Here is a 12900-nt window from a genome sequence, read left to right as displayed (position 1 = left end):
AACAATTTCAGAGGTTAAAGTCTTAAAAAAACAGGTAATGCTTCTTAAAGTGTTCCTTTGATTTGAAAACATCACCATGCAATGGCCTTGTTTAAAGGCTCCCCATCCCGTGCAGGCAGGACATGAGGATGTGACAGGGTGCTTTCCAAGGGCTCTGACTCTGTCAGTAGAACTCAGGCTGTGTGGGGGTATGCAGACACTGAGGACACCATCATGGCCTGGCTGGTTGACAGGTGAGAAACCACCATTGTTTGAACTTCTAATCTCGAGCTGAGGCGGGCAAGCATTATTGCCTATGGATCGGGCCAAGGAAGCATTGCCTGTAGTAACTGACGGGTATTGAACAGACAGTGTATTTTCTACAGAACCCAGAAGTGTGCTGGCATGGTGGCCGCCAACCCAGTTAATGCCTGTCCTGGGAGACCAGCTCTGCAGTGGGTGTCCAAGCCTTTCTTGATGTGAGAGTCCTAGGCAGCTTGGACTTGGGGCATGCAAGAGGACTGTTGTACAAAGATGGAAACATGATAGGCTGAATCTTTGCTGCATTGTCACTAATTAAACTCATAATGTATTCATTATTCCAGTAATACAGTGCTTGCTCCGCCACCTGGAAGTGTGGGCTGGAAACGCACTTGGCTAACTGCCAGAAGAGAGGCTCCATGATCTTCACAAATTCTGAGGGTTCAGTGACGTCTAAGATTTCTTCTAATTCGTTCAAGAACACTACTTCTTTTGGACTGTGAATCTTTGGCCAGTATTTGAGAAGTGCCATTACCACTGGTTCAGTGAGGGTGCTGTCCTTCTCTAGAAACTGTAGAACACAGTATGACAGCTGTGGATGGTAGACACTGAGAGATTTCACTTTGTGCAAAGGTAGAAACACCTTCAATAGGAAAATCTTGCGCTCTTCTTATAGTGGAAAGGCAAATCCATTAATTTTACTTCTCAAAATTTCCAGTAATTCTGCTATGCCATTTTGATGCTCTGTTTCATAAATAAATCTATAAAATATATTATTTATCTGTTTCCTGATGTACACTCTCAGGCCTAAGAACTTTTCATAAATTCTGTGAAGGGTGGTTTTCAGGAAATGTCTCTCCTGAGGATCCTCGCTGTCAAAGAGCTCTAAAAGCTGCAGATGTGGCTGGGCTGCTTCTAACGTTGGTTTGTCTTCCTCTGAGTCAAATTCGGCTCCCGTAGTATTGGAGGAAGGTGGCAAGGTTCAAAACATGTTAACTGAAAACATATGGACTATGGGCACTGAGTTTGATTCTCAGTACCACATATAAAATATGAATAAAATAATAAAGGTCTATCAACAACTGAAAATATTTTTTAAAAATCCACATACCCATTGATCTACCCATCTGTCTGTCCACCCACCCATCCTTCTACCAACCCACCCATCCTTCCACCAACCCATCCTTCCACCAAACATCCATCCACCCACCCAACCATCCATCTACCCTTTTACCCATCCACCCATCCACCCATCTACCCATCTCCATCCATCCCCATCGATCTACCTATCCACCCAACCACCATCCATCCATCCACCCAACCATCTGTACACCTATCCACCCATCATCTGTCTGTCTCCCCCACCTCTCAGACCTCTGCTTTACTAACTTCCTCTGGTTCTTACCCTCCTGCCTTCTGTCTCAGGAAACTTAGTTTAATTGCACTGAAAGAGCCACCCATGTGTGTAAAGTAGCAATCATAGGTTCTGGGGAATGGGTGTGGACATCTTTGGCATAGGGCAGTCTACACATCATGTAAACAAGAAGAATATAAAAGTCAAGTGTGTCTGCACCATCCTGTTCTGAAGCTACATGTGCAAGTCAGATGCCCACTCCCAGTGCTTTGTCCCTCCCCTGGGGAATGACAAGGCCCAGGGAGGCCTTTCCTCCAAAGCACATCAGGGCTGGGAGGGACAGGAACAGGAAAGAGGACAAGATGCTCTTGCTCAATGATTCATCCTCAGCCTAGAACTGTACTGGTATGGGCAGGTTCTCCTGAAACACCTGTGTGAAGATCAAAGTGTGAGAACATAAATGGGGTTCTCAGGTTGCAGCAGGTGCCCAGCTGGCTGGGTGGCTCAGCCTGTGCTCAAGTTCAGAGGATGCTGGTTGTTGAAGGCTCATCTTTCACCACCCTGACCCTACTGCCTCTGAAGTGTCAATGCAACCTGCCTCGTCCCCAGGCCTCTGTCTAGCTGAGTCACAGCCTTGCCCCTTGTCTGCTGCCCCAGAGTCTCCGTACTAGCCTCCAGCTCCTGCAGCTGCTGCACTCCCAGCCTCTTTCCCAGAGCAGATTGAGTGTCCTTTTAAAGAGGCAATCTGGTCATCTTCCCATGACACCTACCCAACTCCTTCACACTCACGTGAACCCTGACCCTCCCTGTGGGCTGCAAGTTAACATGGTTGGCTCTTGTCCACTCCCTTTCTTTCTCACTGCCTGGCAACAGGGCCTTTGGGTCTGTCAGTCCCTCTGCCAAGATTTCCCTACTCCCTCCTCATGCCTTCCATGTCGCCTGAACCAGGAGATGCTTCCAGTGCCAAGTCTGCTCCTATGCTCTTCATGTGGTCATTGGGGTGCACTTGTCTTTCACATCTCCAGCTGCATGTGTGGTGTGCAGTAGGGATTTTGACTGACAAGGAGACTGAGATTGTGAAGCAGAATACCCTGCTCAGCTTCCCTGCTACAGAGCCAAGCTTGCAGGAATGGACTGCAGCCTGCCAGAAGCCAGGGCTTTGGGCTAAGATATAGGCCATGTGACTTCCCTGTGCTCTCTGTACAATAAATTCAGGATGCCATCTGTATCTGCAAACTCATTCTGTAGGTTTTTGCTCTGGAAGAAAAGTATACCAAGATGGGATTTGTCTCTTCTGTGTGGAGCTGATGGTGTAGGGATCATGCCTGGCTCTGAGCAGCATGTTTAGTTGCTTGCTTACTGGGAAAGAGAAGGGATGCAGCAAGCAATTGCTTGAGTGGTGCAAGGTTCACGTTGATATTTAAATTGTGTGATGCTATTTTGTGAGGAAACCACATTATAACAATGCTAATAGAAATCAGGGAAAAAGGAGAAAAATTACCCATTTTCCTTGTTTTATACCTTATGCACACACCAACATTTTACGTAGTGGGTATTACAATGCAGGTGAAGTTTGTATTCTCCAGGTAAATATTTTTAATAGGTTTGCAAAAGGCAAGATGCTTTCTTGGAGGTTTATTCACATGTAAAGCAACAGAGTCGAGCCAGTGCAGTTTGAGCTCTGCTATCCTCCTTTAGTCACCTGCCTGGAAATAAGCAAAGGGTCTGGGTTTCATGGAGACATGCCCGTGAGGCTGCAGCCTAGTGTTGTGGCCTCCCACTGATGCCAGACTCTGGGATGCACAGGATCTCCAGCACTCACCGTCTGCCATGGCACCACAGCTGCAGCTCTGGCTACCTCTGTCCATGGTGCTTTTACCTTTTCTGCTGTGGTTTTAGTCTGAATGTTAGAACCTATGTGGACAAGTCACTGAGCCCTTGTTGGCTCAAATTACCTGCAGTCTGAACACCATGTGAATTAGACCTCACAGCAACAGGCCACTGTTCTTTCTGCTCCCCAACTGGCACTGGATATGGGGCAGGCACCGAAATCCTGGAGATGTGGAATGCCCAAGGGTCAGATCCTGGAGTAACCCAGTGGGCATGGGACCCATGAACACTGCTCTGCCCTGTGACTTTCACACTCCTGGCTGGAGCAGAGGTAACTGGAGGGGCCTTTCCTGTGACAAGAGCACAGTTAGGGGATAAAGGTGGCATATGGGACTGACTTTGGTCTCAGAGTCATAAGAAAATGAGGTGGCTGGGAGCCCACCTGCTGATGGAGCAGCCCTAGGGGCATGGTCATCTAGTCCTGATGATCTTTCCAGGGAAGTTGCCCCTATGTGTCATCTCCTGATATTTAAATATTTTCAACATATACTCAAAACCATACAGTAGGGCTCAGGTCGACCCTGGTGGTGGGGGTGATCATGAGACGCATGTGGGATATGAGCACATACTGTCCCTCTGAAAGAGGAGACCCATTAGCTTCTCAGATTCTGGGAAAGTTCAGAATATGCATGAATACAAGACACTCAGAAACGAGGTGGCCAGGGTCTCCTGCCCTGTGCACCCAGGTCAGAACCTATCCCCACTTTGAGTCCCTGAGAAAGGGCAACAGGAGCTGAGGGCATCCAAGTGGTTCCCAGGGTGCCTACTGTTCTTGCTCTGGGAAAATGAGAGGCCAGGCCAGTACTTATGGCAGGTGGGAACAGCCCTGTGGGGACTCTTTCCAGAAGCTCCATCCCTGCCTCCAAATTTCCAGAATGCTCATGGGAAGCAGGGATAGCTTTGGCTTGCCCAGGGCCATGGAAGTAGGAGGAACTTAGCTCATGCCCAAAGCAGGGTTTGCATAGAAACAGGTTGCTAGTCTTGGTTGATATGGGTCATTAAATGGCCGCCTGTAAAAATCCATCTGAGTTCATGTTAGCACATCACAGGTGGAAAAAGAAAATAGAAGAAACACAAGTGAGTCTTTTCCAAGCAAAGGCTGCATATGGACAGCTCAGAACATCTGGCCTTGGGAGGCAAGTGTTCCTTATGAGGACATCTTGCTTCTTGAGGCTTCTCTCTCCAAGAGCTTCGCAATTCCTAACCCAAAACAAACCATCCCCAGTCAACTGACTGAGCCAGCAACTTGGCAAGGATGGGTGACCTTGGGGAGGCCATTGGTTGGGCTCACCTCCGCCTCCTGGGCCATGCAGGGAAAGCTGGTTTGTCTTCCTAATGCAGTTAGGAATGAAATACTTGCAGGCATTTTAAATTGGGACATTTCACCTAAATCTGGGTTTCTATCTTCTCCTGGGAAATGGAGGACCTCAGGAGGGATCACTTTCACATGCAGGCCACCATTTGTGGTCCATGCACATTCTCCTAGAGAGGGCCATGGTTACCTCCCTTCCCCTGGTCTCCCCTGCTTCCTGCCATCTTCTCCCCACCACTCCTTTTTATTGTCTTCCCTTCCACTCCTTCGACTTTTCCTTCTCATTTTCCTTATTCAAAGGGAACTGATCCCCACCAAAGAAAAATAATAAGGATCACAAATCATGGTTGTGCTGTGTGGTTATGTTTTTTATTACACACCTAAATAAACTTATTCTTAAGTATCAGGGCAAAGTCTGAAGTCCTGATAGTATCCTTGAAATCATGTGCTTGGCACGTCTTTCAAATGTGCATACAATAGATGCCTGACTGTGGAGTAGAAAGAACACCTGAGGACCTGCAGTGGGTGACCTACCCTTGGGAGTCAATGCTGTGCAATGGCTCAGGCAACTCCCTGGGAACACTGGACTTATGGTCTTTGGGATGATCACTTACCTTGGGAGGCCTCTGGTTCTCCAACAAGGTAAGGAAAGTGTGACCACAGGGACACTTGTGACCTTGGCAGGGAGGAGGAACAGGGGTGTAGGCCTTCAGAGGTGAAGAACTGAACTACCACCTTCCCTGCTTCACATTGTCATCCTGTGCTCAAGTTCTGGCCCCTGTCCTCAGTTCCTACTTTGTCAGTAATGGCCTTGGTGCTGCATAAGGACCAGTGAAACACCTGCAGCAGGACACAGGCAGTGTCTCCAGCTGTCCGGTGGGAGCAGACCATGGACCTGGCACTGCCCGCCATGGTTCTAGCACCTGTCCTCATCCCACCTATGTCCTCATCATGTCTGTACCTTCACACCCAAGCTGCTTCCCCTTTATGTGGGTGAACATCTTTGAAACCTGCAAGCCTGCTTTCTCTGGCCAGCAGCAGTCATAGCCAGGAAATATGGTGGTAAAGTGCAGCCTACATCATTGTTGGTGGGTACTAAGATCTGTGTGTCACTGAAATGAAGTGTTGACCCATGGACTACACCAAAGGATCCTGTAGTTCCAAAGCAGTCACATGAACTCTCTCCTGGTAAGCACTGTCAGCTGGACTGGTGGCTTCTCTGGCTGCCTGTCACCATGCAGTCCAAATCACATTCAGCTCTCTGATCTTGAGCTGCTGGCTTGGCTATGACAGAGGACCCCAGGCAGCTGCAGGAAAAGGCCATCCTGGGCCAGCCTGATGGAAGAAGGATGGGACCAGGTCACCAGAAGGACTGGCCATGCTGCTGCCTGGGGCTAGTGGGGAGATGCACACCCACGCAGAGCAAGGTGTCTGGCTGGAGGGAGAAGCAGTAGAGAGACAGCAGGAGAAGAACTGAACCAAGTGCTAAGAGCCTGAGCCAGAAGGACAATAGCTTGGAGCTTGCCAAGGTCACTCCAGGTGGCCTGAAGCTCTCTCTGTGGTTGAGTCCCATCCCTGTGAAAATAAGCAGAAGCACTTCATTTGCACAGCATGGGAGAATATATTGGAGACACAGGGCTCCAGAAATCCTTGCAGTTAACTGAGCATTCAGTGTGTCCCCTCTGGAATAATACTTGGCATGCTGCGCACTGGTGACCTGTTAGCAGGTCTCCCTGTGTCTTCTCAGGTGCTTTTGTCAGGATGTCCTGGTGGCATCTGTGATACCCTAAGTGGGTGGCTGATTGTTGGGGACTTGCTTAAGCAGGACTCTGGAGGATCCTGGCCCATCTGCCTTCCATTCTGCATCTGTGTGGAGGTCTCCTCCTGCTGGAACACCTTGTCTCTTGTAACCCTGAAGCAGAGCTCCCCTAAGAGCTTCCCAGTTCCTCCCAGGTCTGTCTACATGGGCACCCTCACCTAGGCCAGGAAAAGAAAACAGAGTGCATCCTGAGACAGAGGGACAGAGGAGTGGCCACCTGCACCAGACAGTAAAGTTCTACCATGAACATGGGGGGCCTGGGAGTGGCCCCTGGGCCACTGGCCTCCTTTCTGGTTGTGTTTAGGCAGGGTGGGCTCCAATGTCTGAGGGTGTGGGTCAGGCTCCAGCAGCCAGAGGGGCCTGATAGCCTTGAATCTGAGTTCAGTCTTACTCAGCGCCAGTATTCTGAGGCCAGTGTGGTGGCACTCGCCACTGTCCTGACATTCCAGGCTGGGGTCTGGTATTGCTGACCATATGATCATTTTGCACTTGTCCTCATCTGCTCCATCTTTGAACCTGCCCTGAAAGTGAGCTCTTGTGTGACCAGCACAGATCCAGCAGGCAGGTGCACAGTCCCCTGGGGGCAGGTCATTGCTGCTTGGCCATCAGGGAGTTAGAGGACAATATCCATGCCTTCCCTAAGAACAAGGACCAGGCTTTTCCCTCCACAGGGTGGCTGGGCTTCCCCTACCAAGTCAAATTGGGGCCAGGGTAATACTGTAGCTCAGACCCAGGTGCTGCAGAGGTGTCTGGAAATTGGCTCAAGCCCTGTCACCTGAACTGCAGTACAGGATGCTGAATGGACATAAGTGCCAGCAGTCTCTGAACAGCCAGAATGAGCAGTGGACGTCCCACACACTGTTTCTCCCTGAGGGTGTCAAGGAATTGGCTAGAGGATGAGGCACCTGGGTGGCGCTGAAGTTAAGGACCTGGGGAAGGATCCCCAGGAGTGTCCTCAGGAGCCAGCTCCCAGGTCCTGGGAACCCTCCACCTAGGGACATTCCACCCCAGGGTCTAGGATGTGAGGTCTTGAAATTCTGCATGAGGACAACATCTCCTCCTCCTCTGCATAGAACCCAGACTGTGCTGTCAGGTCTGTGAGGAGACCTCCCAGGCAGCTTCTGGTCTCCTGTCACTCTTCCTCTGGAGGCCCAGTGGGCTCCACCTGCACTGACAGTATGGCAACTCCCACCTCCTGCCAGCTCACCTTCCCAGCACCCTCTCTAGGTGTGGGCTGCAACATGTGATGTATGAGTGGCTTTTCCTTAGGAGCACTTTCTTTTTTGGGGTGCCTCACACAGCTGAGGTGCCTGCCAATCAAGAATAGGCAACTTGGAGAAAAGTCTTCCATGGAAGCCAGCACCATGTTCAGAAATCATCCAAGGATGACAAGGAACCCAAGGAAGGAGGCTCAGAAGTCACAGGCCACTCACCACAGCAGCACAGAAGGCACTGCTTTCCTAAGGTTTAGACTCTGGAATGGACATTGCACATTGCCTCTCTTGAGGGACAAGGCTCAGATGAATGTTGACCAAAGTCCACCCTATAAGTCAGAGTGTGAGTTCTCCAGGACCGGTCTGGCCATGAGCCTTCTGGTGATTATTTGTTCCATCTTGTTTGGTGGTTGGTGGTTGGGGTCACCTGGGCAGAAGTTTTCAGGACTGCTGTCCTGCTGGGCAGCTATGTGGAGTACCTGCTCCATGAGTCTTCTGACTCAAAAGCTCATGCCTCATTGGAGAGTCACCTTTCCCTGTTACTTTGGAGTCTGTGTGCTTACAGGTTCAATGCCACCAAGCCTATCTCCCTCAGTTCCCACTGCTCTTTACCAGGAGAGCCCCAGGCTGAGGGCAGCAGTCTCAAAGCAAACCAAAGTCCAAAGGCAGGTTTGTGGAGGTGGAGTTGGCCAAAAATCTGCACCAAGTAGGGGATGTGGACACCCATAGCCCAAACATTGCTGGGGACTGTGAACATGGACTTCATCCCCATTTCTGCCTGGTCCCTTTAGGACCCTCTTTATTTCCCTCCTGTTCCCACCAGCCAAAGGAGACCGATAACCACTCTTCTTTCACTATCTCTTGATGGAATTCCTCCTTTCCCATTCCTGGTGTTCTGCAAAGCTGCTGGGCTGAGCCATTTTGCCCATCTCTCTCTGCTGACTGCTGCAGGAGCCCTGGAGCACCTGTGTGTGTCCCTGACACCATTCTTGTAGTCCCTTTGTGGCATCCCAGTCCTACAACAACTCTGCTGCAGGCTCTGATCATTGATGGCATTCTCTGCCAAGCTTCAGGGCACCCTGTCTGGCCATCTCTCCTCTGGACCTCTTCCCCAGCTCTAGGCACCAGCACTCTGGGGTTTGGCCTGGGCTGCTCCTCCCTCACCACCATCCATGGGCCACTTCTGAAATCTGGAGTGCTGGCCTGGCTGGGCTCCTTGGCTCATGTCCTGGGAGCCGATTTGCAAACCTGGCCTTATGCTACCTTTTTTTCAGGGCACTCACTGTCCCTCCTCCTGGGACATGAGTCTCAGGACCTGCTTAAGCATTTGTTCTCCTTTTCTATGCTTGGTGATTTGACTTATTTTCAATCCTGGCTATGTCATTTGTTTGGGAGGTTAGTTTTTTTTCTTTTTTTTAATTAACTTGTGGAGGTAAGTCATGGAGGATTTTGAACCAGACCAGAAAGATGGCCAGCTGAGCCATTCCATGGGGAAGGTGTCTGGGAGGAGGCTCACCAGCTGTTGACTGCTTACTGGGGTCTCTCGCTCCTTCCTGCATCTTCATGCTGCATCAACTCTAAGATGCAGCCATACTGATCATCTTTGCACTGAAATGGAAATTTCGCCTGGCGGAGTCAGTGGATCTCCCTCCGTGTGGACCTGGACCAGTTCAGTATCTGCCAGGCAGAGTTACTCCTGCATTTGTGTCTCATCTGTTTGTTCCTGGGCTTTTCTCTCGGAAGGTATGGGACACCCTGCTGGCTCCCTTGCCAATTCACTAGTTAAGAGGCATTCAGGTATCCGAGTCATGAGTCACCCTTTAAAGATGTCTGTCCTTCAATGAGTGGGAGAGTCTCAGGGGCAAGTCATGCATCTTCTTCACTGACTTAAGAAATGTTCATGGTGTGTATGGTGTGTGGTTCTGTATGGTGTATATGTGTGTGGTATACATGTGGTGTGTGTTTGCTGCGTGTGTGCATGGCGTGTGTGTTTTTAGTGTGTGCAGTGTATGTGGTGTGTGTACATGGAGTGTGTGTGTTATGTGTGTGTAGCGTGTGTGGTATGTGTTTAGTGTCTTTGTGCATTGGGTGTGTGTGTGGTGTAGGTGTGGTATGTGTATGTGTGGTGTGTATGGGATGTGTGTTTGGTGTGTGTGGTATGTGTGTTTAATGTATGTCGTATGTGTGTTTGGTATGTGTGTGGTGTTTATTGTGTGTGATGTGTGTGCATGGGTGTGTGTGCTTGACATGAAATTTTGTGTGTGGGGTGTGCGTTCATGGGGTGTATGTGCTACATGTGTTTAGTGTGTGTCTGTGTGTGTGCAAAGGGCATTTGGTGTGTTTGTGTGGTGTGTGTATATTTGGTGTGTGTGTGCCTGGGATATGTGATTAGTGTCTGTGGTATGTGTGGTACATGTGTAGTGCTTATTTTGTGTGATGTGTGTGCATTGGGGCGTGTTTGCATGGGGTGTGTGTGAATATGTGGTGTTTGTGTGTGCATGGGTGTGTTACATGTGTGGTGTGTGTATTTGCGTGGTATGCGTGTGATGTGTGTGTGCATACAGCCCTGAGTGCTGGAGGCTGGGCTACCTGTACACTGGGAAGCCTGCAGTGGATGGGAACAGAGATGAGTCCTCCTGCAGGTTCCGCAGGCCGTGTTCTTCAGTGAGCTGCCCCCCTCTAGGGGGGTGACATCATCCTTATAGTGGCATACAGAGGGTTGGCACGACATGCATTTTTGTCAGCAGCACAGGACAAGGCTGCAGAGCCTAGTGGTGCAGCTGGGAAGTGGAGGAGCCACCCTCTGGGAGGCTGGCATGGTTCCCTGGGCACACCTGTGCTGGAGTTCCCTATCGCAGAGATTGCATACCAAGTGCTGTATTCTCGCGGGCAGAATACTGGTGCCAGCAAAATAGCAGATCTGATGTCAAAATTATCGTTATCCTTGTTTGTGTTTGAATTCCATTTGCTTATAATACTTTTATCCAGCCTTTCACTTTGAGTCTGAGTCTGTCTTTGCATTTTAGGTGAGTTTATACACAGCATATTGTTGAATCTTATTTTATTTTTGATGTATTCAGTTAGCCTGTTCTTCATTCAGAGAATTAAGTGTATTTATTTCAGAATGATTATTAAAAGGTATGTGTTTCTTTCTGCCATTTCAGTATTTTTTTTCTGGTTGTTTTGAATATTCTATGTTCATTTCTTCATCTTTTACTCTTCTTAGAAGTTTGATGGTCTACAACATTAATAATGTTTGATTCTTTCCTACATCTATTTAGCCTGTCTACCCTTTCATTGTGATTTATTATTTCACATGTTCTCATGACTGCAATTGTCTTTATTTCTCTTCTGGGTATAGATAGAATTCTCTTAAATATAATCTATAATGCTGGTCTAGTAGTTATGAATTCCCTCTGTTTATGCTTAACAGGTATTTATTTATTCTTAAATTCTGAATGATAACCTTGCTCTTACATTAATCTACGTTGACAGTCATTTTCTTTCAGGACTTTAATTACATTATTTCATGCCCTTCTAGCCTTTAGGGATCCAGCTGTAAGATCTGTTGTTTGTCAAATGGGTTTTCATTTATTGTGGCATGGCACATCTTCTTTTGCAACTTCTAAAGTTCTTTCTTCTTCTGCACTTTTGGAAATTTATTTATGACATATCATAAAGATGTTCATCTCTGACTATGTTTGTGTGGGATTCTAAGTGCCCTGAAACATGGATGTCCATTTTTTTCCCTAATATTTGAGAAATTTTTTATTCTTCTTTCAATTTTATTTGTTTTCTATATATTATGAATGTAACTTTTCTTCTGGTGTGCAAATTATATGAATGTTTGATATTTTAATGGTGTTCTAGAGGCTTCTTTTTTCTCTATTTCAGTCTGAATATGATATTTTAGAAAAATCATATTTTGAGTTCAGATAGGCTCTTTTCCTTTTGACCCACTTTGTTGTTTCTATATTCAACTGAATTTTTAATCTGACTTACTGAGATTTTTAATTTCCAAAATTTGTGTTTGTTTCTTTTCCCCAATTTCTACATGTTTATTTTATTGCTTATTTATTCTGTATTGTTTTTCTTAATTCACTGAAATGCTTATTTGTATTATCTCAGATTTCATTGAGTATTTTTTTATTCATCCTTTGAATTCTTTGTGTAGCATTTAAACCTCCTCAGTATTTTTGGAATGTTAGTGTGGAGTTAAAAATTCTTTTAAAGAAAAATATGAACACAGGAACTTGTCAGAACAGCTGGGAGAAGCTGCGGAGCCTTGGTCCCCACCCTTGGAAGCACAGGACAAGGCCATGGATGAGGCTTCATTGAGGAGGCTATAGGTCACCTGTGTCTTCTAGAGCCCTCTTTTTTCCCATGCTTCCCCAGTTCTCCCAACCAAGAAAACTCTTGTGAGAAGTTGACCATGGTGAGAAGGACTGTTCCCTTGGGGTCACTGGGTTTGAGAGCCCAAGCTGCTCCTCCAAAAGTTGAAGAAGACAAACAACCTGCTTTTCAAGCTACTCTTGACTGGGGACTCTGGTTTGGGGATACTTTCATCCTTTTTTGGATGATACATTCAATACCACCTTTATTTCCACCACAGGAATAGACTTTAAGATCAAATCAGTTGAGTTACAAGGAAAGAATATCAAACTACAGATATGGGATATAGCAGGCCAGGAGCAATTTTACACCATCACAATATCCTACTACAGAGGAGCAATGGGTATCATGCTAGGACATGACACCATCAATTGTAAATGTTTTGAAAAAATCTGCAAATGCTTAGAAAAATAGACGAGCATACCAACGAACATATGGAAAGAATGTTACTAGGAAACAAGTGTGATATGGACAGTAAAAGAGTTGTACCTAAAGGCAAAGGAGAATAGATCATAAGGGATCATGGCATTAGAATTTTTTGAGACTAGTGTAAAAGTCTAAACATGGAAAGGCATCCCTCTATTAGTTGAAGGTATCCTTCAAAAGATCCTGGTAAACTGAAAATGTAGATATCAGCAGTGGAGGAGGTGGGAAAGGATGGAAGAGCAAAGGTTGCTGA

At 47.4% G+C, this 12900-nt stretch overlaps 2 pseudogenes; one reads left to right on the top strand and one right to left on the bottom strand.

Moving 5' to 3' along the window:
* Positions 1-403: 403 nt before the first annotated feature.
* On the bottom strand, positions 404-1249 carry LOC124975574 (serine/threonine-protein phosphatase 2A 56 kDa regulatory subunit gamma isoform-like; annotated as a pseudogene).
* Positions 1250-3336: 2087 nt separating this feature from the next.
* On the top strand, positions 3337-12900 carry LOC124975573 (ras-related protein Rab-10-like; annotated as a pseudogene).

This window comes from Sciurus carolinensis, unplaced genomic scaffold (genome assembly GCF_902686445.1).
Source record: "Sciurus carolinensis unplaced genomic scaffold, mSciCar1.2, whole genome shotgun sequence".
NCBI lineage: Eukaryota > Metazoa > Chordata > Mammalia > Rodentia > Sciuridae > Sciurus > Sciurus carolinensis.
Note: the sequence above shows the minus strand (reverse complement) of the source record. Positions and strands in the feature narration are given on the sequence as shown.